Source organism: Suncus etruscus, chromosome 14 (genome assembly GCF_024139225.1).
Source record: "Suncus etruscus isolate mSunEtr1 chromosome 14, mSunEtr1.pri.cur, whole genome shotgun sequence".
Classification (NCBI taxonomy): Eukaryota; Metazoa; Chordata; class Mammalia; order Eulipotyphla; family Soricidae; genus Suncus; species Suncus etruscus.
The window spans coordinates 26,174,368-26,188,429 of record NC_064861.1 but is presented as its reverse complement, the minus strand read 5'-3'; the positions used below and the strand labels follow the sequence as shown (position 1 = coordinate 26,188,429).

At 44.0% G+C, this 14,062-nt stretch overlaps 1 protein-coding gene across 1 annotated transcript in view; it reads right to left on the bottom strand.

The window, feature by feature from the left end:
- The window catches only part of SIL1 (SIL1 nucleotide exchange factor), a 299,473-nt gene extending 288,040 nt beyond the window's left edge, over positions 1-11,433 (bottom strand). The window contains exon 1 of the mRNA XM_049786015.1: positions 11,346-11,433. The gene's annotated coding sequence lies outside the window, so the exon portion shown is untranslated. The remainder of the gene's footprint in view (positions 1-11,345) is intronic.
- Positions 11,434-14,062: the final 2,629 nt, after the last annotated feature.

Below are 14,062 nucleotides of genomic sequence, written 5' to 3'. Positions count from 1 at the left end.
GAGCACTACTTAGCAATAAGATGAAATCTTGTAGTTTACTGCAAATTGGACAGAACTGGAGAACATCATGCCAAGCAAAATAACTACTGAATTTTCTCACTCATCTGTGGTATAAAGAGAAGCAAATCAAGAAAATAGTATCAAATGATGATAAACCCTTGGGCTTTGATTACAAAACTAAGATTATGGAGTGTTGGGGGAAGAGGGAGGAGGAGAGAAGAGACAGACTGCAAGTGGCATAACAACAGTGATGGAGGGGCCAGAGGGATAGTACAGCTGGTAGGCACTTTCCTTGATTACAATCAACCCAGGTTCAATCCTGCACTCCATAGGATCCTCACCAGGAGCGATCTTTAAACCCAGAGCAAGAGTAAGTCTGAGGACCACAGAGGTGACCCAAATGACCCCATCCCCCAAAAAATAACAGTGGTGGGCCTGCCTTCGATCCCTAAACACAGAGTAATCCCTGAGCACAGAACCAGGAGTAAGCCTTGAGCAACAGCAAGTATAGCCCAAAAATAGTTAAAAAAAAATTTTTTTTATTAATGAAACAGTTACACAATACATCAGGCATGGAAACTGATACAGCTAGAATTTAGTCAACAAATAGTGAGTACCTCTGAAAGCTGATAAGCAAGAGTGTTCTGTGATCAACACAGTATCTCAGTGACAAGTGGTACAGTGTCCTCAAGGAAGGTGATGGGTGTAAGGAGGGCAAGGGGGACTCCTATAATAACTCAGAAACCAGTAAAAGGAAACAGAGAAAACAGTAAGGCTAAGTGGGGCAGGTACTTAGCAAAAAATCTACAAAACGAGCCATGCATTTTCCTTGCACGTGGCTGACCTGGATTAGATCTCCGGCATCACAAATTGTTGCATCACATTATGTTGCAAATCAGCCCTTGATGGGGCTGACTGATGGAGGGATGGAGGATGAGGTCTTTCTCCTCCAGCTCAGAGCATGCCTCTGTCACCCCGTTCAGCCTGCGGTTCTGAGGTGAAATGTGGTGGGTATAAAGCTAATAGGCAGTCAGGCTTCAGAAGATATCAGCTTTATTCCGTGGACATGGCTGAAGCCAAAAGCCCCAGAATCAGCCCTCAAAAATGCCCACCAGGAGTAATTCCTGAACACAGAGCCAAGAGTAAGGCATGAGTGCCACAGGGTATGGACCAAAAACCCAAACCAAAAAAAAGCTATAAAATTATATTTCTCTTCACTTTAATTTTTATCAATTCAGATACTCCCTATAAATAGGGATATAAATAGGTTCATCACTATTTTCATTCCGAGACATATTATGTATTAACAGGCAATACTATGCATAGAACTCACTGAACCCATTCACCTGCTATTATCAATATAACGAGGGACTTTTCCCCCCACTCCCTCTTATATTGCTACACTGAACCATGCGTTTTCAAAGGAAGAATCAACTTGAACATCGACAGTTCAGCATTTCTGACCTTGCTTCCCTAACCTTGCACAAGGACCAGAAATAAGCATATAAGTTAAAAGATTCTAAGAAGTCTAAGTTCTCTTAATAAGCTAACTGCTTCATGTCCAGCTAAAGGGCAGAAGGCAAGAGACAAGACTGCACCCTGCCGGAGGGCAAAGGCAGGCTTTTGCACCAGCTAGCTTATTCCATTAAAATCTCCCACTCGACAGTACCCAAGAAACAGGACTGTTGGCTCAGCAGCAAATTAAGAGACAACCTCGGAGAGGGAAAAACTGAGGAGACTAACAAAGAAAAGCATGGAAAGGTCTTGCTTTTCACATTTAGCCATTCAGCAGGAGCCAGCTGGAACTGTTGATAGAGATGTTAAAGAAACCAGCAATAGGGCCCGGAGAGATAGCACAGCGGCGTTTGCCTTGCAAGCAGCCGATCCAGGACCAAAGGTGGTTGGTTCGAATCCCGGTGTCCCATATGGTCCCCCGTGCCTGCCAGGAGCTATTTCTGAGCAGACAGCCAGGAGTAACCCCTGAGCATCGCCGGGTGTGGCCCAAAAACCAAAAAAAGAAAAAAAAAAAAAAGAAAGAAAGAAACCAGAAACCAGCAAAAGACCTAAGACCATGAGCTCTGTCAGGTCCTGAGAGAGAAGGCAATGGTAGGACACTGGATTTGACTCCTGGCACCTGATGTGGTTCCTAAAACACTACCAGGACTGAAGCCTGAGCACCAACAGGTGTGGTCCAAAAGCAGACCAAAAAACTGCCTTTGACAGAATTTATTCTCTAAACTGAGTTTAACTCCCCCCCCCCTTGGAGCATTTGAATATTTATCATCTCATTTGTGGGCACAGTATCTACCCTATCATGTACCAGGATCAAATTTGATTTCACCAGTTCTATATGTCCTTAGGGCTGGACATTCCCAACCCTGCTCTAAGCCCTGGTCAAACTGTATAAGCTATTATATTATCATTACTGACAATCCAGAGCACTAACCACCATGCTAGAGGAAGTGCTTTCCATATATATTCTCTGAGTTATCCAAACAGCTACAACTCTAAAAATCATAAAACATTTAAAGAGCCAGAAATGTGGCTCACATATTCCTTGATATGTAAGACCCTGGGTTCATGCGTTCAATTCTTGGCACCACATGGTACTCGAAGAATCACCAGGTTTATAGCTCTGGTGGGCCCCGAGGACCATGTTCAGTGATGCTTGGGAACCATCTCACAGCTAATAAGCAGAGGGCAGAAAGAGAAACCACAGCACTTGAGCTGATTGTGACATTTTGGTAAAGACCAGGACCAAATGCAGAGCCTCACATATGCAAGGTAAGTAGTGCTCTACCTTTGAGCTACATCTGGGCCAGGAATGTTAAGTGTTTGCTTCTGGGCACCCTGTAGTGCTCAGAGCTTACTCCTGGCTCTGTGCTGAAAGGTTACTCCTGACAGTGCTTGGGAGATCATGTGCAGTGCCAGGGATTAAAACTCTGGTCATCCACAAACAAGGCAAGAGTATCTGCTGTACTATCTCTCCAGGCTTCTCTGTTTTTGAGACACAATAAAGGTTTGTTTGGGTTACAGATAAGGTCTACTGGTGGACTGGAATCATTCTTTTTTTATTTTTTAAATATATAAATCTTTTAAGCACCATGATTACAAGCAAGTTCGTAGTTGGGTTTCAGTCATAAACAGAATACACCCCCTTCACCAGTGCAACATTCCCACCACCAATGCCCCCTCTTCTCCCACCCCTGCCTGTATTTGCGACAGGCATTCTACTACTCTAATTCTTTAACATTGTCTTTTTGTTGTTTTTGGGCCACACCCAGTGTTGCTCAGGGGTTACTCCTGGCTATATGCTCAGAAATAGCTTGCTCCTGGCAGACAAGGGGGACCATATGGGACACCGGGATTCGAACCAACCACCTTAGGTCCTGAATCGCTGCTTGCAAGGCAAACGCCGCTGTGCTATCTCTCCGGTCTTTAACATTGTCATGCTAGCTGTTAGTGTAGTTATTTCCCTAACAGCGTTCACCACTCTTTGTGGTGAGCTTCAAATTGTGAGTCAATCCTTCTGGCCCTTCCAGCCCTTAACTCTACTGTCTCTGGGCAATATTACAGTATTATCTTTAATCTTTTTCAAAACCCATAGATGAGTGAGACTATTCTGTGTTTATATCTCTCCCTCTGACATATTTCACTCAGCATAATAGATTCCATGTACTGGAACCATTCTTTTTGTGATGACACAAATGATGATGCTCAGGGATTACTCCCTGCTCAGTGTTTGGAGGTCACTCCTAACAGTGCTTGGAGGACCATGTTAGGGAAAGGAATGATCAGACATCCTGTATGAAAATCATGTACTCCAGCCCACTGAATTATCTTTCCAGCATGGCCCCCTCCATTCCTTATAAAACATCAGATCTGATGTATGTAATGAAGCTGAATTAAAGACCCCTTTGATGATCTCTTCTAGTCCAATAACATCATCAATTTAGACTTTTAGCAGCTGGACCCACAGATGGAGACACTACTTCTTGATTCCAAACAAACCTAATTCCCCAAGAGGATGAAGAGGGATATAAAATCAACCTTAAAAACCACACCTAGGAGCTGGACCTCTTAAGCTTCCAATGTCTCTTACCCCCAGTGTCAAAGCATGATGGGTCAATATTTTCTGTACTGACTGTCCTATGTTGTTACTTCCAATAAACTGAAGCAGAATCATTTTCTACAGTCTGGTCAGATGGCTATTGCTCCTTTGAGAAACCTGCTGCAATGAGAGGTAGAAACTCTGAACTGCTCCCAAAGGTAAAGAAACTTAAAAGTTCTTAAAAGTTCACTGGCATCAGCTGTCCTCACAAGCCCTTTGAGATCCACCTGAGTCTTATTTCAGTGTGTCGCCTTCTCCCTGATACATGCCAGAAGGTGCAGACTCCTTCCTGTAGAGAAGTGTATAGATTTGGACAGTGGACTGCTATCATGCTTTTATGTCTATGGCAATAATTAGAAGACATTATTTTCATAACTCCCTCAAGTTAAAGCCTTGACTGGAAGCTGATCTCGGGGGCCAGAGATAGCACAGCAGTAGGGTGTTTGCTTGCATTGTAGCCAATCAGGACGGATGGTGGTTCCAATCCCTGCATCCCATATGGTCCCCCTGGTCTGCCAGCAGCAATTTCTGAATGCAGAGCCAGAGTAACCCCTGACCACTGTTGGGTGTGACCCAAAAACAAAAAGAAAAGAAAAAAAAAGAAAGCTGATCTCAGAAACACATTCCTTTTCAATTCTCTGAAGCTAGGACAAGTGACAAGGGTTAAACATCAGACACTACCCAAAGGATACATAAGCAGGTTCAACTCTGTTGGCACAACAACAAAAAAAAAGTGACATAGGAAGTACCAGAGAAGCAAATGGACTTGAGAAGTTCAAGGTTTGGAAGCCAGGGAGATAGTTCTAGTGGCAGAACACAGACCTTGCATTCAAGGTCCAAAGCTGGATCATGGGCACTGCAAGACAAGGTCCCTAAAAATGATCATGAATGACAACCCATCCCACAACAACACACAAAAACACTCCAAGGTTTGGAATAAAAGCAAAATAGAAAAAAAATTTAGTTTCTTTGTAGTTTAAAAAAAAAATCACTCCTGTTTTTACCCCACTCAACCTTCCATTTCTTCTCCAACTTTCTTACTTTCCTTTTTTTTTTTTGGGGGGGGGGGTCATACTGGGCAGTCTCAGGGGTTACTCCTGGTTCTATGCTCAGAAATAACTCCTGGCAGGCTCGGGGGACCATATGGGATGCCGGGATTCAAAGCACCATCCTTCTGCATGCCAGGCAAACGCCCTACCTTCATGCTATCTCTCCGACCTCTCCAATTTTCATTTGTGGGATTTGATTGTTGTTATTTTAACATTTATGGTGCTGATGGGGCCAGAGATATAGCATGGAGGTAGTGTGTTTGCCTTGCATGCAGGAGGAGGATGGTTCAAATCCCGGCATCCTATATGGTTCCCTGAGCCTGCCAGGAGCAATTTTTGAGTGTAGAGCCAGGAGTAACCCCTGAGTGCTGCCGGGTGTGACCCAAAAACCAAAACCAACCAAACAAACAAACAAACAAAAAACATGGTGCTGGGGATCAAACTGAGGATCTTAGATACGCAAAGCAAGAGCCCTACTGCTGAGCTGTATCTGACTCTTCTCCAATTTTCTTTTTTTTTTTTTTTTTTTTTGGTTTTTGGGCCACACCCGGTAACGCTCAGGGGTTACTCCTGGCTATGTGCTCAGAAGTTGCTCCTGGCTTGGGGGACCATATGGGACACCGGGGGATCGAACCGCAGTCCGTCCAAGGCTAGCGCAGGCAAGGCAGGCACCTTACCTTTAGCGCCACCGCCCGGCCCCCTCTCCAATTTTCTTAACAGAAGCTTGCAGGTAGACAATATGGAATAGCCTCACAGAGGCACAAACATTTTGGCTGTAAGTCATTAGGAATATCAATAAGTGAAACAGAAATGTCACTATTACTTATTCTCATGCTCATTATCACCTAAATGGAGATAAGAGTTTACTGGACATGTTTTGCTTTGTGGGATTTTTTTCCTTGGGTGTGGGGCACATACCTGGTAGTGGTCACGAATTATTTCTGGCTCTGCATTCATGGATAACTCCTGCTCAGAGGACCATATGGGGTTCTGGGAATAAAACCCATATCTGTTGCATACAAGGTAAGTATCTTCCTTGCTGTACAAGTAAGCCAGGCCCTAGGCATGCTGGTCTCTTGATTCTAGTCTGTACTCATCATGTTCAGTGATTACAAATAGCTCAGCTTGGTTGGAAAATGAGTTCAATCTCCAGCACCATATATGAGCCCAATCAGGAATAATCCTTGAGAGCAGAACCAGGAGTAAATCCTGAGCACTACTAAGTATGGCCAAAAACAAAAACAAAAAAAAAGATGAAAGAAAACAGAACTAAAACAAATTCATAGTTCTTACCCTCTTAAAGGCCAAGGAACCCAAATCTTTCCTTTAGCTCTCAGCTCTCTCACAAAACCTCAAAAAGAAGTTGGAACTAATACCTCAGAATTCTAGAACTAAATAATCTCAAACCAAAACTCTAGAACTCAATAATCACTTCAACAGCACAACAGTAGACACTTCTTCACTTCAGTGTCCCTAACATCCTCTGTACCTAGGAAGGTCTTGAGAAAATAAGTTAAATACTCATGATGTTAAACACTGATGATGATTGCAGAATACTGGTAAAGGTGGGAGCATACCAGAAAGAATTTTGGAGTCAGAACTGGGTTTAAATTCTGCACCTTTTATTGCGGGGGGGGGGGGGGCAGGGGGGGGGAGAGAGAGACCATGCTAAGGATCAAATGTAGGGCCTCAAACAAGAGGTACATTCTGGGACTGGAGCAATACTACAGCAAGTAGGGTGCTTGCCTTGCACACAGCCAACCCAGCTTATCCCCAGCACCCCATATGGTCCCCCGAGCCTTCCAGGAGTGATTCCTGAGCACAGAGTCAGGATGTAATCCTGAGCACCACTGAGTATGGCTGAAAAGACCCAAAAAAAAAAAAAAAAAGAGGCACGTGCTTCACCATTGAGCCCAGTCCCTACACCAAAGTTCTAACCTTGATCAAATCATTAAAACTCAGTGTCAGTTTCTTCAGCTGTAAAATGAGAATGATATCAGTTATACTACAAGGTTAAAATTATCCTACGAGGTTGATTGTAAAACTGGCTTAAATGGGGGCCGGAGAGATAGCATGGAGGTAAGGCATTTGCCTTTCATGCAGGAGGTCATCGGTTCGAATCCCGGCGCCCCATATGGTCCCCCGTGCCTGCCAAGAGCAATTTCTGGGCATGGAGCAAGGAGTAACCCCTGAGCACTGCCGGGTGTGACCCAAAAACCACAAAAAAAAAAAAATCTAGCTTAAATGTCTTCCTGTTCTTATTAGTTTTGTGTTTGAGGCCTTTAAGGCCTATTTTAAATAGCATGCATTGGTGGTTAAGGTACTGTAGTTTTCATACCATAAGATGCACTTTTTTCCCCCAAAAGTGCATCTTACGGAGCAAATGCCACCTGGAGCTGAAGCCTGAGTGCAGAGAAGAAGAGTATCTAAAAACTATGTGCATCTTATGGTCAAATGCAGGGGTGGCGAACAAGTTCGACACAAAGAGCCAAAATTTTAAACTGTGAGAGTCGGAGAGCCACACCACGCAGTGACCTGCCAAAACAGACAAACACTCACACAAAAGCATATACTTTTAACAATAATCTATTAAACACATATTGCATTTTGCCATTTTGAGAGAGGGTAAAAATCCTGCAGTGATGGTGAGAGTGTGCTGCGTCCTCCACACTAAGAACTAACGGCAAGATGTGACACAACATGTGACACACGGGTCACCCCGGCTCGCTGGCCAGTGCAGTTGTTTCCAAGGGATGGAAGACGGGAGGACGCAGCCTGGGGGCGGGACTATGCGCTCAGAGATATCTCCTCAGAGGTCCCTCCTCAGAAGCAGCAGAACAAAATCCAAAGTTAGCAAAGAGTCACAGTATACAAAATAATGATAAGAGGCAAAGAGCCGCATTCATTTTAGCCGGGGGCCGCCCTGGTCAAATGTATCTTATAGAGCAAAAAATACGGTACTTACCATGCATGTAGCTTATTTCATTTTGATCCCCATACTACAAATGGTCTCCTGACCACCACAAAGAGTAACCCAGGCACACAGAGCAAGGAGTAATCCCCAAACAAGCCAGAAGTGCCTCATAAACCAAAATATACACATAAGAAACTTGTGGTGGACTGTAGAGAGAGTTCAATGGACAGAACATATGCTGTGCTAGTAGGAGTTCATGACTGATCTTCAGTACATGGGCTCCCAAAAACTTTTGAGAGCAACCCCTAGGCACAGAGCCTACTAGAATAGCCCCTGAGCACTACAAGTTGTGGCCAGAAGGTAAACAAAAACAAAATCAAATACCAAAGTCATGAGGAGTAATTGTAGAATGAGGGTTAACATGGCCAAAACTCTGCTCTACAAACTTTCTGATGGAACCTAAAGGAACTACTAGTCTGAGTGGAACAATCTTTGTATGCTTCTTGTGTCCAAGGGGAAAGAAATGAGAATGCCAGGCATAATCTTCACCAGTCAGGACAATTCCAGGAGGTTCTTCACATGTGTCCTAAGCAGACTGAATCTTTCACTACATTTGACCATGCTGTCAAGAATTAATATTACATGCAGACCTACCTGAAAGGAAACAGGATATTCTCTCCTCCCCTACTCAGCAGTAACATTTTTGTGATTAAATAAATAAAAAAATAATAAGACAAGATATTCTCTCTTTAGACCACATATAATTAAAATGAGATCTATGTGATGAAAGACTAAGGCTTGCAGATTAAGGCCAGCTCAGAGAAGGATAAGTATTCATCCTCACTCAGAAAGAGAAAAGCCCCACAAGACAGGCTTCCAAAATGACTCCAAATCCAGGAGTTAGAGATGCCTGAACTAAAGAGCATGCTCTAAGTACCAGCAGCAGCTCCTGAGGAAGATGCCCAGAAATACACAGCCAAGGGGCTGGCACTGTAAAAATGTCCTGATTAACTCTGAAAAGAGGCTTATTCCAAGAGGCTGGCTGGCATACAGTCTCTACACAGCTCCACTTAGAAAAGTATTTTTAGTTTGTTTTTAATATGAATGAAGAAAACACAGGAGTGAGGATGAGAAGGTCAGAACATGAAGCCACAAATATAATGACAAGAGAACTGGGAAGCATCCCCTAGTTCAGAAAAAGGTACAATTTACCATTAGACTTTGTTTTTCAGTTATGTTTTTGTTTGTCTTTTAATATATACTCTTTTTTTTTTTTTTTGGTTTTTTTTTGGGGGGGGTCACACCCGGCAGTGCTCACGGGTTACTCCTGGCTGTCTGCTCAGAAATAGCTCCTGGCAGGCACGGGGGATCATATGGGACACCGGGATTCGAACCAACCACCTTTGGTCCTGGATCGGCTGCTTGCAAGGCAAACACCGCTGTGCTATCTCTCCGGGCCCAATATATACTCTTACTGAAGGCAAACATTCACTCTTTGGGACAAAATAACCTTTTGGTGGGACCACACCCAGGAGTCATTCTTAGCTCTGCACTCATGCAGGCTTGAGGGACCATATGGGATGTCAGGGATCAAACCCGGATTAGTCACATGCAAGGTAAACTATCTACCTGCTATACTACCACTCCAGCCTCTTTTACATGTTTATGTTAAAGAAACTTTTATTAGATATTCGTCAAAAAATAGAAATTGATCTTCCAATACTATTCCTAGGAATATACCCTTGGAGCTGATAAACCATATATGGCCCCCAGAGTCCAGCAGGAGTGATCCCTAAGCATAGATCCAGGAGTAATCTCTAAGCACTGCCACCATGGTCCCAAAACCAAAAAGTAAAAGAATTGTCATTTTTATGCACTGGAAAACAAATCTAAGAAATGAGATGGCTATCCAAGATCATATAGGTAGTGATTCTCAGAATCAAAATGCATGATCACTGTATCCCTAAAATCAGTTTCATTTCAAAGACAGCAAGATAAGGAAAGAAAATAGGATTCAGAGTACTTTTAAGAGCAGTAATATAGTACAGTGAGTAAGGTATTTGCCTTGTATGTGACTGACCAGGTTTCAGTCTCCAACACTCTTTTGTAAGGTCCCCAAGCACCATCAGCAGTGTTCCCTGAGCTCAGAACCAAGATTAAGCCCTAAGCACTGTTAAGTATGGCTTCTCCAAAAGAATACTTTCATCCCTGGGATACCACACTCTTACAAACAGAATCTCCATTCTCAGCATCTGTACAGTGGGCCCAACAAGTCTTTTCTGGCCTATTTCATAATAGCACATGTATTATTTAGCAGATTAAATTTCCTAAACATCACTCCATGCCCCAAATTTTCTTAATGAAACTAATGTGACATCCTCTTAAATGCTTAATGACCATGTATTAGATCTGCCCAATACCCAAATGTCGCTATACTTTTATCAGAAAATAAAAGCGCCTAGGTAGGGTGAAAACTGGAAGGACAAATACAAAACATTTTGCTTAGAGTCACGTTTTTCTCTTAGTAAATATAAAGCGTATGTTTTCCTCCTAACGAAGTCTAGGGTTAATCAAACCACTCAGTCCCTTAGTCCAACTTGCAGTTTTATTTTACCCAAATGGGAGAAGAAAAAAGGCAGACTTGAATCTAACCAGGCTGTTTAAACGTTATTTATTAGAAAACTGATCTGACCATATGGGTTGTCAATATTCTTATCAAGGCCCCCAAAGAGGCCATCTAGCTCCTAAGCTTGCAGAAGAAGCTGACATATGCGTTGAGCACGCTGTTACTCCTGATCTTTCTCACCTGAAGCGCCTCTCTAGCTAATGATTTCACCTGTCAAGAATCGAAAAGCGAGGAGTTCGAGATCACTTAATTAGACTCAGCTGGGGAGAAAGAAGTGCAAGCACTGGGCCTTTTATCTGAGATCGCAGGGACAGATACACCTCCCAAGATATTGAGGCACCCCAAAGCCTGTCTGGAACCTTGCACCCATCTACCAGGGCAAAGGAAACCAGGAGAGAAGCGGGAAAGCCACGGAGTTAGGTGGCAGAAACAGTCTCCAAGTGTGAACAAGGGGTTGGTTGGACAGAGCCCGGGAGAAGGAAATGAAAACTCCATATGCGGAGACAAGTCCGCCTTGGACCCCGCTAACTCGTCTCCGGGCGGGGGTTCCCCCTGAACGGCGGCTGCGGGGTCTGGGAGGTCGCCGGAGCCACTGACGTGAAGAACGACACCCCCTGGCCCAGCTGCAGGCCTCCCCGCCCCTACCTTCGGCTTCCCACTGACAGCCGAGGGAGCAGACACAACTCCCACAATTCCAGGGGGGCGCAGCGGAAACCAGCTCCCCATGCGCAGGCGCAGCGGCGACGGTCGGAGACCCGGAACGTGGCTGTTACGTCACCCGGCGCCTGATCCAATTAAGGCCCGCCAGGACAGCCAGCGTGCGGCCGCCCACTCGCTTTCCGGCCCTCGGAGCTGTTAGCCACGCCCCCTCGGTGTTTGGCCCCGCCCGCCGAGGGCTCCATTCGCCTACCTGGAGCTTGGTGGCCCAGCCATCCCCATCCATTCCCTCTGTAACCCTCCACGGGGTTTGAGAGGTATTTGTTCAGAAAGAAATCAGAGAGGTTGGGAAATAAAAAGAAGCTTTTGTGGCTAAGTTGAGTGTATATGGCAATAAATAGTCCTTTGAGAACTCATGTGATTAGGCCTCATGCCTCCTTTATATGCCTCCTTGACTATTGTGCATACTCTCAGGCCCAGCAGTGCTGGGACCATGCGATTTCAGGGATCATAGTGAGGGATCAGTTCAGCTTTGTGCATTTGACCCTGTTCCCACACCCCTCTGATCAGTTATTTAAAATAAATAAAAAATCATCTGAAAATCAGAATTGAGCTCTACCACTAAACAAATATATTATTTTGTCATTTTACCATGTGCTGCTATGTATTTTCATCTCATTACCCCCCCCCCTTTCGTGTTTTTTGGCATGCACATCAGCTATGCTCAAGATTTACTCCTGGCAGTACTGTATGGGTGGATACCAGAGATCAATTCAAAGCCAGTGTGCCAACTTAGGTGCCATCTCTCAGACCCCTGTCCCATATGAGGGGAACTGAAGCTTAAAGTAATCTAAAGAGGGTCCAAAATCATATACAGCAGGGAGGGTGCTTGCCTTGCACAAACTCAATCCAAATTCAGACACCACACATGGTCCCCCTCTTCAACCCTGCCAGGAGTAATTTATTTTGAATGCAGAGTCAGGGGTAACCCCTGGACATCACTCGGTATGGGCACAAAACAAAGGAGGAAGGAGAAGGAAGTAGAAGAAGAATGAGGAGGAGGAGGAAAAGGAGGAGATACAGGAGATTAATTCTAACTTATGCCACCACTTAGCAGCATGAGGACAGATAGATAATAAATGTTCCGTGAATACCAATTGCATCAGTGATACATTACAGAATTAACGTATAAATTACAAGTGTGTCTGACATAAGTTATAAAAATTATTAATAAAATACATGAGTAAGATACTTAAAAATAGAATAAATTCAAGAATTAGACTGAAAAATAAATGCCTAGGCCAGGAATCCAGCTGAGCATTAGGCTGCCAACATGCACAGAAGCAGAGGTTTCTTTGTGAAACAAATCTAACCAGCTAAGGAGCATGAAAAGGGTTATTTTGTGTCTCACCTCACCCCAAATCCCAAACTTTGAAAAGTCCCAAAGGAAAACCACATTCCCAGGGAAATTTGCTCTGCTTGCCTCAAGTTCACTGAGCTGTTCAAACCAATGAGGATAAGGCCTGAGCAGACAGCCCCTACTTTCCTGGCCCCTAATAAAAAGGTCTACTTACAGATGTGGAGTTTGGAGACCAGGAATCTAAAGAAGCAATGATCTCAACAGAATGTCTTCTCTTACATCTCTTTATTCTTAGAATTCAATAGAAATTAGCTTTAAATTTTTTCTAAAGGCACTCGCCTTGCACATGGCCAACTGGGGTTTAATCTCCCCACACCATATGGTCTCCTGAGCACTTCCAAGAAAGGGTCCATGAACACAGAGAAAGGAGTAAGTCCAGAACACAGCTGGGTAAGACCTTCTGGCAATCAATAAATCAATCAAATTTCCTCTAAAATAAGTAAATAAGCAACCAAAACGCCATCTCTCCTGGTATTTCTATTGGAGAATTTCCAAGTTCCCTTTTCTACTCTCGAGGAGTGCAAAAAGTTGGAAGGCCTAAGGAATCACCTTCAACCTGGATACCATCAATCAGGAGAAAACAGAGCACCCAGCCCTAGAGTAGGCAGAGATTTATGTGATCAATCTGGCCTTCCCACAAGCAAAATGTGTTGAGTAGATATATCATTTCTCCTCTCATCAGCCCTCTTCAATTAATCTCCCACAAGGTTGATACCGAGTTGTGTGAAAGCTTTATGTGTTTCCAAATAGACTCCCTGCTCTCTGGCTGAACACATGTAGAGTGTGCAGAAGTGGAACTCTGGCTCTGTGGTCCCCCATATTTTCCAGCCTCCTCCACTCTGACCTTTCCTCCCTATCTCACTCCCACCACATCTATATACGACATCACCTTAAGTCCTGCTGCAGAAAAATCTTCTAGACTCCACATACATGTATAATATTGGGGGACATCACAACTAAGTAGTAATGAAGATCCAGAGGCCTCTCCTGGTGATTCAGTTAAGCTGCTAAATGGTTTGAGACAAGAAACTATAGATGTGGTGTTGCTAGGGCCCTGTGATGAAGGAATTAATCATCTAGGTGCTCAGGAACCTCCAAGGGCCACTCTCAGGGGTGCTGGGGGGGAGGGGCCACCAGAGCTGAACCTGGCAAGGTTCAAGGGATCATGAGATGCCAGAAATCAAACCCAAATCAGCTACATGCAAGGTATATGTCTCAATTTCTGTGCTATCTCTCCAGCCACTGGACTCATTTATTTTCAAGTCTTCACATTCTTGAATATGAA